Here is a 16,122-nt window from a genome sequence, read left to right on the forward strand (position 1 = left end):
GAGACAACTTCTCTGATATATCTCAGCTAAACATCCAAGTTCATTACTTTCTCTATACCAGAGAACAGAGTAGCAGGAGTCTTCAGAGACTGTGAGGATACGGAAAATGAGCAGAAGTTAACTAATGAAATGAAATGAAGCTTCCCTTCTGATGGGGAGGGAAAGGGAGGCAATGTAAACAACCAAAGAAGTATATGACAGAGATTCAAGCCACAATGAATTATGAAAAAGAAAGTAGAATGATAGGATGCGATATTTGTTAGGGGAAAACTATTAAAGGCGAGAGGCATCAGTAAAGACCTTTCAGAGAATGTTGCATTTGCTTTGAGACCTGAATGAAAAGAAAGAGCCAGCCACAGTGAAAACTGGGAGAAGAGGTACTAAGTAGAGGCAACATTACATGCAAAGCAGGAATGAGCCAGATATATTATAGGAATCGGAAGGCAGCCAGATAGAGAGTTGAGAGAGGAGAGTGCATCCAGGAGCTGCAAGTGTTCAGGAGTGACTAGAACCAGAGCCTGACAGAGAGGGCCCTTTATGTTCTGGTCTCTGGTTCCCACCCCAGCTTCACCTCTGCTACTCCCCATTTCAGTCCTTAAACTCCAGACAGACAGTATATTTTTAGTTACCTAAAACAAGCATGTACTCTCTTGCCTTTGTTTGTGCTCTCCCCACTGTTTTCCCCACACAGTTCAGCTCAGGTGTGAGCAATCCTCTCCCACCCCTACTTAGTGCACTAGGAAGCAGGTCTCTCTACAGCACATGAGACTTGCACCAATAACACTGGTTTGTCACTGTGTTTCTCCTGAAGTGCCCATGATACACACTTGTATCCACAGAGTCTTGCACAGAACCTGACACACAGTGGATGTGTTTGCTGATTGAACTTGAATTGTCCTCTTTCCTTACTCTTCCTCACCTGAGATACGAGTCCTACCCCACAATCTTTCCTGCAGAAAACCAAGGAGCCCCTTACGTTTCCCCACCTCTGACCAAAGAAAACTTCTGGCAAGACTTTCTACTCTAAGTATGTCTCATCCCTTCTGAATATGCAATTACTCTAAGAAGCTCACAAACCTAAGTCTTGCATTTTTTTCTTTTTCTTGCATTTTATATTTTCAGGAAAGGGAAAGAAAACGACTGCAAATAAAGCAGAATGTAATTTGACTATTCTATATACAATTTGATCATGCATTTATTGTAAGTGACATTTCTTAATAGGATCATTCTTCTGAGGTTCTTGATACCTCGAGGGTATTTCCTCAATGGTTTTTCTATATATAACTGTGTATTTAAGTGATCTTAAGTTTTTAAGAACATAGGGTGTATTATATATTTTTTAGCCTAGGAGAAGAAATAAAACAGTCAGCGTTAGATGTCCACATCCAAATAGCCTTGGAATGTTACCCTAAAGCGACTCAGTCTTCCTCAGCAAGTACTGAAAGTTACACTCAAGAACATTCTGAAAAACAAAATTTGTAGAAGTAAAGTGTATATTGCCATCTAAAAGATACTTCACAGCACATATAAGAAATGTTGAAATTCTGAAATAACTGACATGTTATTAAAAAAGGGTCCAAATGGGAAAGATTGTAAGATGCTCCCTTTCTAGTATTACTTAGAATCAAGACATGATGACAATTTGAAGACCCTTTTTTTTCTGGAATAAGAAGTATTTCTCAAATGTAATCCAAATCTAGGCATTTAATAAGATGACTGCTCCTTCCAAAAGCAATAAAGAACTTTTTTTCCCACTGATTACAACAAAAAGTACCATTCAAAGTGATGGGTAATTAAAACTTTTAATTATTATTCTGTGTGCATACTCATTTACTTTACTCAGTTTCTTAGCTGTATCCCCACATTTAATACTGTTACAGGTTTCTTTCTCTTTTTTTGTAGACTTTTTTGTTATTGTGTATTCTGGGCCAGGCTCTTTGCTACAGGTTTCTTTTTTTTTTTCCACATGGTCTAATTATTTTTCAAAATCATATTTTAGGATTAATAAATTCAATAATTTTGATGCCTTCAATTGACCTTTCTCAGAAAAACAAAATTTTGATTGGAAAAAAAATACTGTTGGAGCTTTTTCACCTAGTAACTTCAGTGAAAATTCTGGTGAATGGAGAAAATTCCCCCATTATATATTTTTAATAAGTAAATATTTCAGCCCAAATATTTTCTATTTTTTTACCAAATATTTTCTAAATACTCTCTTTTCCCCTCTATTTTGAGTGTTTTCCTTATTTTTCTTCAAGTTTCTTACAGATTAAAACCTACCAAGTAAATTGTCATGCCTGTGATTGTCTTGAATGTTTCACGAAATTCAGATGATTTAAAACCATAGGCTTTCTAAATTTTATTCCATTCTGATAACAAAGATGCATAAATCCAATAAATAATAGGGGCTCCATCAAAAGAATCTTCTTACATATTGAGATATTCAAAAGTGTAATTATTAAATTTCAAAATTAAATCTTATACATTGTGCTCTAAAAATCTAATTTATTCAGTTCTTCTCTTATTATTGCATGGATAAATGTCAATGTTTCCTGCTTGTAAGCTTCGTTTTCAATAATTTTAACACAGTAAAAGCTTTATCTACTGAAATTTTCAGCACTCCATTTAGGAAAACCATGATTAAAATTTTCCTAACTAATTTTGAATAATAAACAGCCAAAGTTTGAAGGGCTCATTTCAAAGTAAGTTCAGCACCATTATCAGACACAACATAATCTATAAAGTGATCATCCAGATGTTCAAATACTTATAAAATATGATTATATTGGGTAGCAAAGAGAGAATATGCTAAGCCGTGTTATTTTATTTTCTGTATTAGACATCAGTTTCATTACAAAAAATTTTCAGTTTCAGTACTCTTACTAGTTTGTGCAATTACATTTCTCAATTTTAGCATAGGTTCTATTTTGAGTACTAAAATATTAGAGCTTATTTGGATGCTAATGAATTAAGGCAGAGATTGGCAGACTACGGCCATTAGGTCAAATGTGGCATGTTGCCTGCTTTCATAAACACAGTTTTTTGGAACACAGCTGCCCTCATTCATTTATGTACTGTCTATGACTACTTGCTGAATGACAAAGTTGGGTTGCTTATCTATGGCCTGTAAAGCCTAAAATTTTTGCTTTCTGGCCCCTTAAGCAAACAGGAAACTAAAAAACATAAATATTTGTGGATTTTCCAGTTCTCCCTCTGTTATTGATTTCTAGCTTTTTCCGTTGTGGTTCGAGAGGATGCTAAAATTTCAGTCTTTTCAAATTCACTGAAACATTTTTGGGGAATCATCCACATATACTTGAGAAGAGCGTGTATTCAACTGTTTGGGGTGCAGTGTTCTATATATGTGTTTAGGCCTAATTATTTATAGTATTGTTCAAATTCTCCATTTCCTTATTGATCTTCAGTTTAGATGTTCTATCCATTGACAAACATGATGTATTGAAGTTCCCAACTATTATTGTAGAGATTTTCCCTTAAATTTTGTCAATATCTACCTCACATATTTTGGGTCATTGTGGTTAGGTGCATAAGTGTTGTTGATTGTTTGTTATTTCTTCTTGATGGATTAACCCTCTCAGTTATATATCTATCCTTTGTCTCTTGTAATAGTTTTAACTTAAAGCATATTTTGTCCAATAATAATAATATTACTATCCCAACTTTCTCTTTGTTGTATTTGCATGGAATTTTTTTCCCATTCTTTCACTTTCAACCTATTTGTGTCCTTGGGTTTAAGTTATCTATTGTAAATAACATACAGTTGGATCATGCTTTTTTATCCATTTTGCCAATCTGTGTCTTTTGAATGGGGAGTTTAATCCAGGTACATTTACTATAATTCCAGATAAGGCAAGACTTACTTCAGACGTTAGTTCTTTGTTTTATCATACACCTTATATATTATTTCCTTCCTTCCCTTTATGGCAGTCTTCTTTTTGCCAAAAATATGCTTGATTTTTTAACATAGCTGATGGATTCTTTTCTCATTCCCATTTGTGTGTATTTTTTAAATATTTTCTTTGTGCTTACCTTGAGGATTCTATGTTTAGCCAATATCTATAACATGTGTTAGTTCAAAAAGATACCAAGTTAACTACAGTAGCATACACAGTGTCTTTTCTTATATGTTGTTTTTGTTACATATTACCTCTTTATGTTTTAATGTCCATAATGTAGAAATATAATTACTTCTTTCTCAATTGCATTCTAAAACTTCTAGGAAATAAAGAGTAGAGTGTCCTACTGAGGATGCCATACTGGATTTTGCATTTATCCACATAACTACCTTTATTACCTTTACTTTTCATATTCCAAGCCTCTGCTCTGAGCCATCTGTTGTCCTTTCCTTGAACCTGAAGAATGGCCTTTAGCATTTTTTTTGTAGGGCAGGTCTCTTGATGATGAACTCTATCAGTTTTTCTTTATTTATGAACATTTTAAACTCTCCCTTGTTTTTGAATGACAGTTTTGTAGGATATAGAATTTGGGGCTGACAGTTTTTCTCTGTCATATGTCATACCACTGTCTTCTTGCCTCCATGTTTACTGATACAAAATGGTACTTGATCTTATGGAAGATTCCTTGTATAAGATGGATCACTTTTCTCTCACGGCTTTCAGAATTATCTGCTTTTGGCATTTGACATTTTGATTAGTATGTATCTTGAAGTAGATCTATGATGGTTAAATTCAAACATGAACTTGGCCAGGTTATGGTATCCGGCATTGACCTGATTATTATGGTGAGGATATTTGATGGACCTAGAGTATCAGTAAGTTGCTCACAGCTAAGACTGATTATATCAGCAAACCAACTGAGAAGATTGCTTTCCACAATGAGAGGAGTCTTATCCCATCAGTTGGACACCTTAAAAGGGAAAGTGATGATTTCAGCACTGAGAAAAGAGAATTTACATCTCTACTTCAGCCAGAGAGCTTCTCCTGGGGAATTCATTGAAAATTTTCACTGGAGTTCTCAACTTGTGGCCTGCCCTACAGAATTGGGGCTTGCCCATCCCCACATTTACCTGAGGCAATTCTTATAGAACTCTCACAACATCTATATTTATTTGTGTGTGTGTGTGTGTGTGTGTGTGTGGTGTTTGTGGAGAGAGTAAGAGATCCAAAATCCTGTTGGTTCTGTTTCTCTAGAGAACCCTGATTAAAACGGATTTTGGTACTGGGAGTGGGGCTCTACTATTGCAAATACAAAAAAACAATATGGCTTTGGAATTGGGTAATGGTTAGACACTGGAAGAACTATGAAAAACTTTATAGAAAAGGCCTAGATTTCTTTGAAGAGACTGTAAGTAAAAATATGGATGCTGTGGTAGTTAGATTCAGTTGTCAACTTGGCCAAGTGAAGGCACCTAGTTCTGTTGCTGTGGACATGAGCCAGTGGTAACCCTAGGTAAGAATGAGAAACTGACTTCCAGGGAGAGTACATCAAAATAATCAAATGCCCAGTCATCCACAAAACTTCATGGGTCATTCAAGGAACAGGAAAAATCATTCACTCAAAGGAACAAATTAAAACATCAGAGGAAATACAAAAATGGAACAACACAGAGAGAAAGGCACAGGAGGCAAGAAGCTCAGAAGAAACAGAGCCCAAAAGAGAAGGAAGAGTCTAGGAAACACCGCCATGTGCCTTGCCATGAGACAAGTCAAGGACCCCCCAGGATCACTGGCAGCCAGCCCCAAAACACCACAGTGTTCAGGAAGATAGCATTGCTTTGATGATTTGGATTTTCTTTTAGCTTCAAAACCATAAGCAAATAAATTTCCATTGTTTAAGCTAAAGCATTACATTGGTATTGTCTTGAGCAGCCTAGGACACTAAAACAAGGTCTATTCAGGTTTATCCTTTTTGGAGTTTGTTGTACTTATTAGACATGTATATTTTTATCTTTCAAAAGATTTGGAAATTTTTTGGCCATTATTTCCTCAAACATTCTTTCTACTCCTTTTTCTTTCTCCTCTCCTTCTTGGAATCCCATAATGCCTGCATTGGTATGTTTCATTTTGTACCATGGGTCCTTTAGGCTCTGCTCACTTTTTTCATTCTTTTCTCTATCTGCTCTTCCATCTGTATGCTTTTGATTGTCTTCTAGTTCATGGATTCTTTCTTCTGCCTGTTCAAATCTGCTGCTGAATACCTCTAGTATATTTTAAATCTCCATTATTATGCTTTTCAGCCCCATATGTTGGGTTAGTTTCCTTTTTAAACTTTGTGATTATTTTTGTACATGCATAGTCTTCTTTAGGTCCATTAGTTTTATTCTCATTTAGTTTTGTTCTCTTCTTATTTTCTTTTGGTTTCATGAACTTATTTAGGAAATTTGACTGAACATCTTCGATTTGTTGTTCCATTTTTGTATTTCCTCTGATGTTTTAATTTGTTCCTTTGAGCGAATGATCTTTCCTGTTCCTTGTATGACCCATGAAGTTTTGTTGATGACTGGGCATTTGATTATTTTGATGTCCTCTCCCTGGAAGTCAGTTTCTCATTCTTACCTAGGGTTTTAGTGTAGATTGGCTGTGAGCTAAGGCTCTCCTTCAATGCTTGGTCCAGTTTATTATTGAACCTTTAAAGCAGACTGTGTTTAGCAGTTTAAGAATTTTTGCATCTGCCTCTTGCCTTGGGCATGTGCAATAACTAAGATTAACCTATTGTATGCAAACTTTTTCTTCTCCAGGAGAGGATTTCCTTTCCTCTACTCTTCCTTTGGGAGTCCTGGGCTCTTTGATTTTATACAAACTTTCCTTCCCAGTGACTAACATTTGCTCAACTCTTCTTCCTTGCTCTGGGCTGCGTTTTCACTCCAGCTTTCAGCACTAAGTCTGCCCTGCCTTGAAGCAGTTCATTATCCACTTTTTTTGTGTTTTCTGCTCTAGTAACTTTGCAATAGGTGATCCCAGCTCAAGAAGCCAGATAGGTTCAATGTTCAAAAAGATTCATTTTTTTTTCCTTCATGTAAACCAGCAATTAGGGGCCAGCCTGGGAGTATGCACAGCTTGCCAGTAGTTCCACCACAGATAATGCTAGTTTCTGGGGGACTGCTTTCTATTCATGCACAGGCCAACCAGTGGTGTTACCAGATTTCAGTTTCACTTTTTCTTCTCACGTAGCTTCTTCTCAACACGCTCCACCCTCTCTTTTCTTAGGAATCCAGGGTTCTAATGCAGCTCCCCTAGGACAAAGGGTCCCACCTTGGGTCTATGTGTCCCTGGGTCCCTCTGCCTGAATTTGCATGGGACACAAACCACTGCCATGGGTGGCACTAAGGTCAGCAATCATGGCAAGAGGTGCTCAAGCCAGAGTGTTGTGTGCCCCTTAAACCAGGCAGGATTAAGTGTTGGAGGAGGGGGAGAGTCTGACCTGGCATGTCACTGTCCTGCTTTTTATTATTGTTTGGTATCTTTTTTTTTTCTCTCTTGATTCAGCACTTGTGGAGTCTTTCTCCCATTTCTACCATCTTTCAGGGTTCCAAGAAAGTTATATCTAATCTTTTATTTAGCTGTCTCTAAGGGGAAAATTTCCTGTGGATTTCTTACATTGCCATCTTGATAACATCACCCCTCTTCATAAACTCTTAAAATAATCACCTCCCTGAAGAAGAGAGAAAGGATTGATTTCATATCCTAAATTTCAAGTTATTTCTCTGTTGGCTCTCTTCTTAAAAGAGAGTGCTTTTTCAATCCTTACGTATATTCTAATTCATAAGACATGATTGTATCTATGCCTTTGAATGTTTCATTTTAATTTGATAAGTTCTTTTAAAAGTCTTAGAATACTTAATAAGTGAATGGCCAGTGTGCTAGCAGTCCACTGCCTTCACTTAAGAGCATGAAATTAATTGAAATTGCCTTCGCCTAGAGATGGTACTACTACTAGGAGCATGCCACAGAGTATGTATTTTATAGTGACTATAATTACAGGCATTAATTGTTACAAATATAGAAACTGGCAAACACAAGGACTTCTGAGGATTCAGATGGCTGAGCTAATCTAACGTGATGCTTTGGTGTAGAACAGTACTTTGTGAAACCGTGGGAATGGTTTTAGCTACTTTAATCCTAGAACTGCATGCCCAGATCAGATGTAAATCAATAGATGAAAAGCTCTATGAAACTAGAAACCTTATCTTATATGTGGCATAGTGATGGCACATATTACATTTTTGAACCATACTTGTTGAATGAGTTAATGAATAAATCTAGGTTTACAATTATGGCAAAAATCCACACTCACATTGAGGCTAGAGGTTCCAATAATTTTCTTGGAGAGAAATCAAGAGACTGAGATAGTCTTTCTATGGGGAATCAGAGCTGGCTCTAGAGACATCAGTTATCCCCTGCCTACTCCCACCCCGTAGATGTAGATCTCAAACACCATGACCATTCCATCCAGTGAGTAAAGCATGTATTTAAACCCACGTGGGCTTTGGTAAAGGCAGGATAAATGTGAGGATTGGAGCGAGAACAATTTTAGCAAAAGGAAATTAAGGATAATATCCTTGTAAGATGACAAACAAAGTCTCTCCCTGTGTGTGTGTGTTCTCTACTCTGCAATGGCTTCGCTTCAGATGTATAAGAAAATCCGAAGATCTTACCCTGATCTCAGGACCTCATGTTGTCTGGTCCTTGGACCCATTCTGACCTTCTCTTCCCCAGCTCTCCCCAGGGCTCATGTGCTGAGCCTCACTAACCCTCTTGCTGATCTTCACCCTGAGCACATGTATAATTCAGAGCTTTTGTTCGTGGCGCCCTCTGCAGTAATGGTCCCCTGCCAGACCTCTATGGCAGACTTGCTGGCTTCCTATAGTCATTTGCCCAAACAGCCTCCTCGGAGAGGTCACCTCTGGGTAGACATAGCATTTATGACTCCTGGATATTATATAGACTTATTTTCTAACTCGTTTACTGTCTGAATTCCCCACCAGAATGTACATTCCTCAAGGGCAGGAACACGGTTTTTATGGCTCTTTTGTTTTGCTTTTTATTTCTTTTCATTGTGCTGTTTCACCAGTTCCTTAAACAATGGCTAGAACACAAAAGGCACTCAATACATACTTGCTGAATAAATAAATGGATGATTGAAGAGATGGATAAATGAGTTTCAAGACTGACTGCTGGGTGAAAAGATAAGAGGAAATTCCCCTGATGTCACGATAAGTAATAGCATACTAAACCATGACTAAAAAGGTGAAGATGATGGCAAGATAAAAATTAAAATATTTTAATAGAATTTCCCTTTTCTTTAGATCTATTTGTACTTTCCTTGTGCTTGAGTAGTTTGTTCATGGACTGAGTATAAATGCATAGTTATTGGTGCAGCCCCAAATGGTTCAGGTACCTGAGGTAATTAATAGTCCATCCAGTAATGCAGTTACAGAGTAGTGAATCTATGGCAGTACAGTTTAAGGCAATCATAAACTGTATCATAGAACTGAAAAATTAACAAGAAGACAAAAAAAAACCTGTTCGTTTTTCTTTAAAAAAAAAAAAAACAGAAAGGAAAAATATGCCCTTAGCTGATATACTGCCTTTGAATATTTTTATGTAAAACAATCATTAAAATTTCACTTGGGAATAGGAGCACATTTGCACTGAGCATTATCAGAAATCTCTAAGAAGTAATAGTTAACAAAGTCAGCATATTTTATACCATAATCAAATGACCCAAACTATCCCACCTTATAAATCCCTTTGAGATATAAAAAATTCTTCTTTACTTTGTTAAATATAAGTAGCAATCTCTTCCTTCAGTTTTTCTTCCTTAAGAAGACAATTCTTTCTGAACAAGATGTATATAATGAGAATTAAATTGCAGCAAATATTTGCAACTACCATTAAAAATACAGATGATAGCTATTAAATTTTATTCTGTGCCAGGCATTATTCTAAACTCTTTGTATAATAATTAACTTAGCCTTCACAACCACCCTATTAAGATGAGCTATTATTATTCCCATTTTACAGTTGAGGAAACTGAGGCACAGGGAAATAAAATAATTTGCCTAAAGTTACACAATCAGGAAGTGATAAAACTAAGATTTGAACTTGGATGATCTTAACCAGTAGACTTTTCCATTCATAACTATCATGCTTTCAGTGATCTCTAAGACATTGTACAAGGCATTGCTCCCAAAATTAGTGATGACCAAAGTAAGGCACAAAGGAAGGTGTGTGATATCCCTCTAACAGATTAAGAAACATATTAGAGATATACAAGGCACAAAAAGCAAGGCAGGAAACAAAACAAAAAGACCAAAACCTAGTGGATAGTGCAATGGTTTCCAAGTTGGTTCAGCTTAAATATATGAAACATAAATTGTATTTATAAATTTTTATGATTCTATATATATAATAAATGTCCACATCATTGGAAATATAGTTCTTATTTCTGATAAGGGAGAATAAATACAAATAATGCTATCATACAAATAATAATGATAAACAAAGTGCTATTATACTATAATACTCCAATTAGAATGAGAGTTTTTGGTTGGTTTCATTTTTAAGGGTGTGGGGAGGATATAGGATAAAATGATATTAAAATTTATGTGGAATTTCCATAAACTAGTCAAGAAAAGAATGGAAAAGGAAAACAAATAGGGTTAAGATCCTGCCTAATAGAAAACAGAATATAGTAAAAAAAAAAAGTCACTGTAAAAATCATTACTGTATTGGAACTGACATTATGGTAGTAGACCAGAAAAGATCATTGAGAAAGAGATCGAAGTCTAGATGGTGAATAAATTGGTATATGTGATCAAGTTGCTAGTTAAATTAAATGGGGAAAAAGAATCATTAATAAGTGATGCTATCATTGTTAGCCATATGAAAGAAAATAAACTTGTACTCTGTGTGCAAAAATAAATTGCAGGTAAATTAAAAACTCGTGTCTGAAAAAAAAAGCAATAGAATATCACAAGAATAGAGTAGACTGCATTTACAATCAAGTGTGGTTTGTTAATGCAATTTTATTGAGACATATTCACACACCATACAAATCTAAAGTATACAGTCAATGGCTCACTGTGTTATCACTTAGTTCTGCATTCATCACCATGATCAATTGTAGAACATTTTCATTACTCCAGAAAAAGAAATAAAAATTAAAAGCCCCAAAATGTCCCATACCCCCCCTCATTATTGATCCATAGTATTAGTGTAATACATTTGTTGCTGTTAATGAGAGAATATTAAGGTATTACTGTTAACTGTAGTCCATGCTTTTCAATAGGTGTTTTTAGAGAACCTCCTAATCAAATCTGGAAACCCAGAAGCCAGAAAACCTAAAATATACAAATTTTTATGTGAAAAATTAAAAAATAAATTTGTATAGCAGAAGATATAATAAACAGAGACATGAGAAAAATGATAGGTACAGGAAAATATTTGTAATGTAGAGGACAAAGAGAAATTGTCCTCTACACAGACACTACCATATGTGCTGCATACCATTTTTTTCTTCCTATGCACATAGGAAAACTACATTCTCAATATCCATTTGCAGCTCATTTGGGGCCATGGGACTGAGTTCTGGCAAATGAGATGTAGATATATATGATATAAGCCTATTCCTGGCCCAGTACTCTAATATTATATTACTTATCTGTTGTTGCATAACAAATCACCCTAAAATTTAGAGACATAAAACCACAATTTATTATCACAAAGCTTCCTTTGTGAGTCAGGATGAGGCTTAGGTAGGACTGCTGTCTTAAGATCTCGTGTTGGCTGCAATCAAGATGTTGACTGGTAGTCTGGTCTCATCTGAAGGCTGGACTGGGGGGAGGATTCCTTTCTAAGCGCACTCATACAGCAGTTAGCAGGGTTCAGTTCCTTTTGGGCTACTGGTCTGAGGACCTTGGTTCCTTGCTTTCTGTTGGCCAAAGTTGTCTCTCAGTTCCTTGTTAAGTAGGCACAGCTGGCTTCCTTCAGAGTTAGTAAGAGAGTTTACAATTCAGAAGCCACAGAACTTTTATAGTCTAATTTTATAAAATATCTCCCATCACCACTACTGAGAATTCTGTTTGCTAAATGCAAGTTACTAAATGAAGCTGATATCCAAGGGGAAAGACTTACTTACAGGCATGAAAATTAGAATGTGGGATCATTGGAAACCATCTTAGAGGTGGTCCACTACAGTCCTTCAGCTATTTTCCTGTAACAGTGATTCTGGAAGCTACATTTTATGGGTACCATAGTTTCAAGATGGAAGAGGACTTGCTGGCCTACTTTGAAAAATTGGGAAACAAACTTTTATTGTGCTGATTCACTGGAATTCTGTTAAGATAACATAACATAGCCTACCTTGACTTTAGATGTTAACATTTACCACATACAGAGAACATTTACACCTTGATATGATGGAAATAAATAGCCTAATAGAAAAGTGGGCAATAGAAATAAAATGGTAATTCACAGATTTACAAAGCAAACATAAAATGCCAGAAGTAGAAAATGGAGGAGGAGGAGGAGAAATGTTGAGTGTTTACTTTGTAGTAGTTTTTGCTCTGAGTGTTTTAAATGCTGTAAGTGTTTTGCATTGTTTAACTCATTTTATATAAACACACCCAAACACACAGAAGCCAAACCAGATGAGATAGGCATGATTATCTCCTTTTTGACATTTTAAGTATCTGAGGCACAGAGAGGTTAAAAGATTTGTTCAGGGTCACACAGTTGACATGGAATAGGGCCAGAATTGAAATCCAGAAATTGAAATACAAGCCAGGGTTCCTAATTACTAAATTGTGTTCCTTAGATTTTCTAGTAGCCAGGAAAAATTCTAATTAAAGTAACAGTCCTCTCGTATCAGTCTGACAAAAATTTGGAAAGTGAAAACACCTATTGTTGGCAGCAAAGGAGCACATTACTGGCAAGAATGCCAACTGATAGAGGCTTTTTAGAAAGCAAGGCAGAGATTTTTATCAACATACATATATCCTTTATTCCAGCAATCCTGCTCCTGGGAACCTTCTCAATAGAAATAAAGCACAATGATGTTAATTATCACTTTATTCATCACAGCAAAAAATAACTAAATACAAAAGAGATTGCCCATAAAAGGGGAATTGTTGAATAAATTATTGTGCATTTACTCCATAGAATATAATGCATACTTTTAAAAAATGAATTATAGCTTTAGCAATAGACTTAGAGGAAGTTTCATGAACATAGTAAGTTAGAGGAAATACTGAATGAAATGACCCTATTTTCATAAAACAGAAATGAAAACTACACTATATATTTATTCATTCTATATTATTCTATGTATCAGACATAGAATAGTGACCAAACAGACAAAAGCCAAAGTGTAAAGGGTGGGAAACAACTAGCAAAGGAGACTGAGGAAGAATGGCAGTGATTGAAGGAATAAGAGAACCAAGATCAGTTCTAGGAAACCAGATGAAGAAAATGATTTGAGAAGTGGACTATCAAAATTTGCTGCTAGGTAGAAGACAAAGCCACTTGCTTTAATAACCTGGAAGTCATTTATACATTTATGATTTTTTTCAAGATCTTTTTTAGTTGTGGTGAAGATGGAAGCCTGATTGGAGAGTATTCGTGATAGAATAGAAAAATGAGGGAAATAAGAGACAATGGTTACAGTTAAATCTTGCAAAATAATTTTGATTTAAATGGGGGAAGAGAAATATAGCAGTAGTTAAAGGGGGTATCTTAGTTTTCCAGGGCTTCCATAACAGATACCACAGATTGGTTGATTTAAATAACAGAAATGTATTGTCTCACAGTTTTGGAGGCTGGAAGTACAAAATCAAGGTATTAGCAGGATCATGCTTTCCCTGAAGTCTGTAGCATTTGGGTGGTGACTTACCAGCAATCCATAACTCAATCTATGCCTCTGTCATACGACCATCTGTTTCCTTCTGTCTCCTACTCCTCTGTCACATTTCCTCTACTTATTAAGGACTCCAGTCATATCGGATTGAGGCCCACCCCTTCAGTTTGGTCTCACCTTAACTAATAGCATCTTCAAAGATCCTATTTATAAATAGGTTCACATATACAGGACTGGGGGTAGAACTTAAATATGTCTTTAGCAGGGAGATGATTCAACCTATAATGAGAACATTTTGTTTTGTTTTGATTTTTAAGTTGATGGATGTTTCAGAAAAGTTGTGTAATAATTTTGCTAGTTTGAAACTGTTATGTACCCCAGAAAAGCCATGTCCTTATCCAATCTTGTGGGGGCAGACCTATTGTTTAGGGTGTATTCTAGTTTGCTAGCTGCTGGAATGCAACACACCAGAGATGAATTGGTTTTTAATAAAAGGGGATTTATTTTGTTAGTTCTTCAGAGGAAAGACAGGTAACTTTCAACTGAGGTTCTTTCTTACGTGGGAAGGCACAGGATGGTCTCTGCTGGCCTTCTCTCCAGGCCTCCGGGTTCCAACAACTTTACCTGAGGTGATTTCTTTCTGCATCTCGAAAGGCCTGAGCTGAGCTGCTTTGGCTGTGCTACAGTGCGCACTCTCATTTAAGCACCAGCCAATTAAGTCAAACATCATTCATTGCAGCAGGCATGCCTTCTAGCCAACTGCAGATGTGATCAGCAACAGATGAGGTTCACGTGCCATTGGCTCATGTCCACAGCAACAGAACTAGGTGCCTTCACCTGGTCAAGTTGACAACTGAATCTAACTACCACAGGGTGGGACCTTTTGATTAGGTTGTTTCCATGGATTTGTGTCTCTGCCCATTCAAGTGGGTCTTAATTCACTTACTGGAGTCCTTTAAGAGGGAACCATTTGGGAAAAACTCAGAGCCCACAAGGAACAGAGAGATTTGGAGATGCAGAAAGAAATGTCCCTGGGGAAGCATTTGAAACCAGAAGCCAAAGGATCAGCACGATGCCAGCCATGAGCCTTCCCAGCTGGTAGAGGCATTCTGGATGCCATTGGCCTTTCTTGAGTCAGGTATCTTACTCTGAATGCCTTAGTTTGGGTATTTTTATGGCCTTAGAACTACAAACTTGTAACAATAAATCCCCTTTATAAAAGTCAACCCATTTCTGGTATATTACATTCCAGCAGCATTAGCAAACTAAAACACTAATGGAAACTATCCATAAAGGGGAAATCAATTATATAAGAGAGAGGAAACAATTGCTAGAGAGATGTCCTATGACAGCTAGGTGGAAATGGATTCCAGTCCACAAATTAAAGGACTGATCATAAAAGGGTGCATAAAAGTGTCTGTCTCATAAAAAGGAAAAAAAAGTGCTACTCCATTAAACACACTAACGATAAGAAAGTGAAACAGCCTTTTGATGATGGAAAAATTTTAGTGGTTTGTATAAAAGATCAAATCAGCCACAACATTCCCTTCAGCCAAAGCCTAATCCAGAGAAAGGCCCTAACTCTCTTCAATTCTATGAAATCTGAACGAGGTGAGGAAGCTGGAACAGATTGGTTCATTAGGTTTAAGGAAAGAAGCCATTTCTTTAACATCAAAGTCCAAAGCAAAGCAGCAGGTGCTGATGCAGAATTGTAACTGCTCATTGACAATGCTCTTGGTCACCCAAGAGCTCTGGTGGAGATGTACAACATCCACTCTTCAGCCCACGGATCAAGAAGTAATTTTGACTTTCAAGTCTTATGATTTAAGAAATGCATTTTGTAAGGCTATAGCTGCCATAAATAGTGATTCCTCCAGGAGATCTAGGATCAGCAAATTAAAAACTTACTGAAAAGGATTCACCATTTATTCTAGATGTCATTGAGAGCATTTGTGATTCATGGGATGAGGTCAAAATATCAACATATATAGGAATTTGGAAGAAGTTGATTCCAACCCTCATGGATGACTTTGAGGGTTTTATGACTTCACTGGAGGACATAACTGCAGATATGGTGGAAATATCAAGAGAACTAGAATTAGAAGTGACATCTGAAGATTTGACTGGATTACTGCAATCTCATGATAAAATTTAAATGAATGAGGAGCTCCTTCTTGTGGATGAACAAGGAAAAATGATTTCTTGAGTTGGAATCTACTCCTGGTGAAGATACTGTGAACATTGTTGAAATGACAACAAAGGCTTTAGAATATGTACCTCTGCTGT

This window comes from Tamandua tetradactyla, chromosome 6 (assembly GCF_023851605.1).
Source record: "Tamandua tetradactyla isolate mTamTet1 chromosome 6, mTamTet1.pri, whole genome shotgun sequence".
Lineage (NCBI taxonomy): Eukaryota > Metazoa > Chordata > Mammalia > Pilosa > Myrmecophagidae > Tamandua > Tamandua tetradactyla.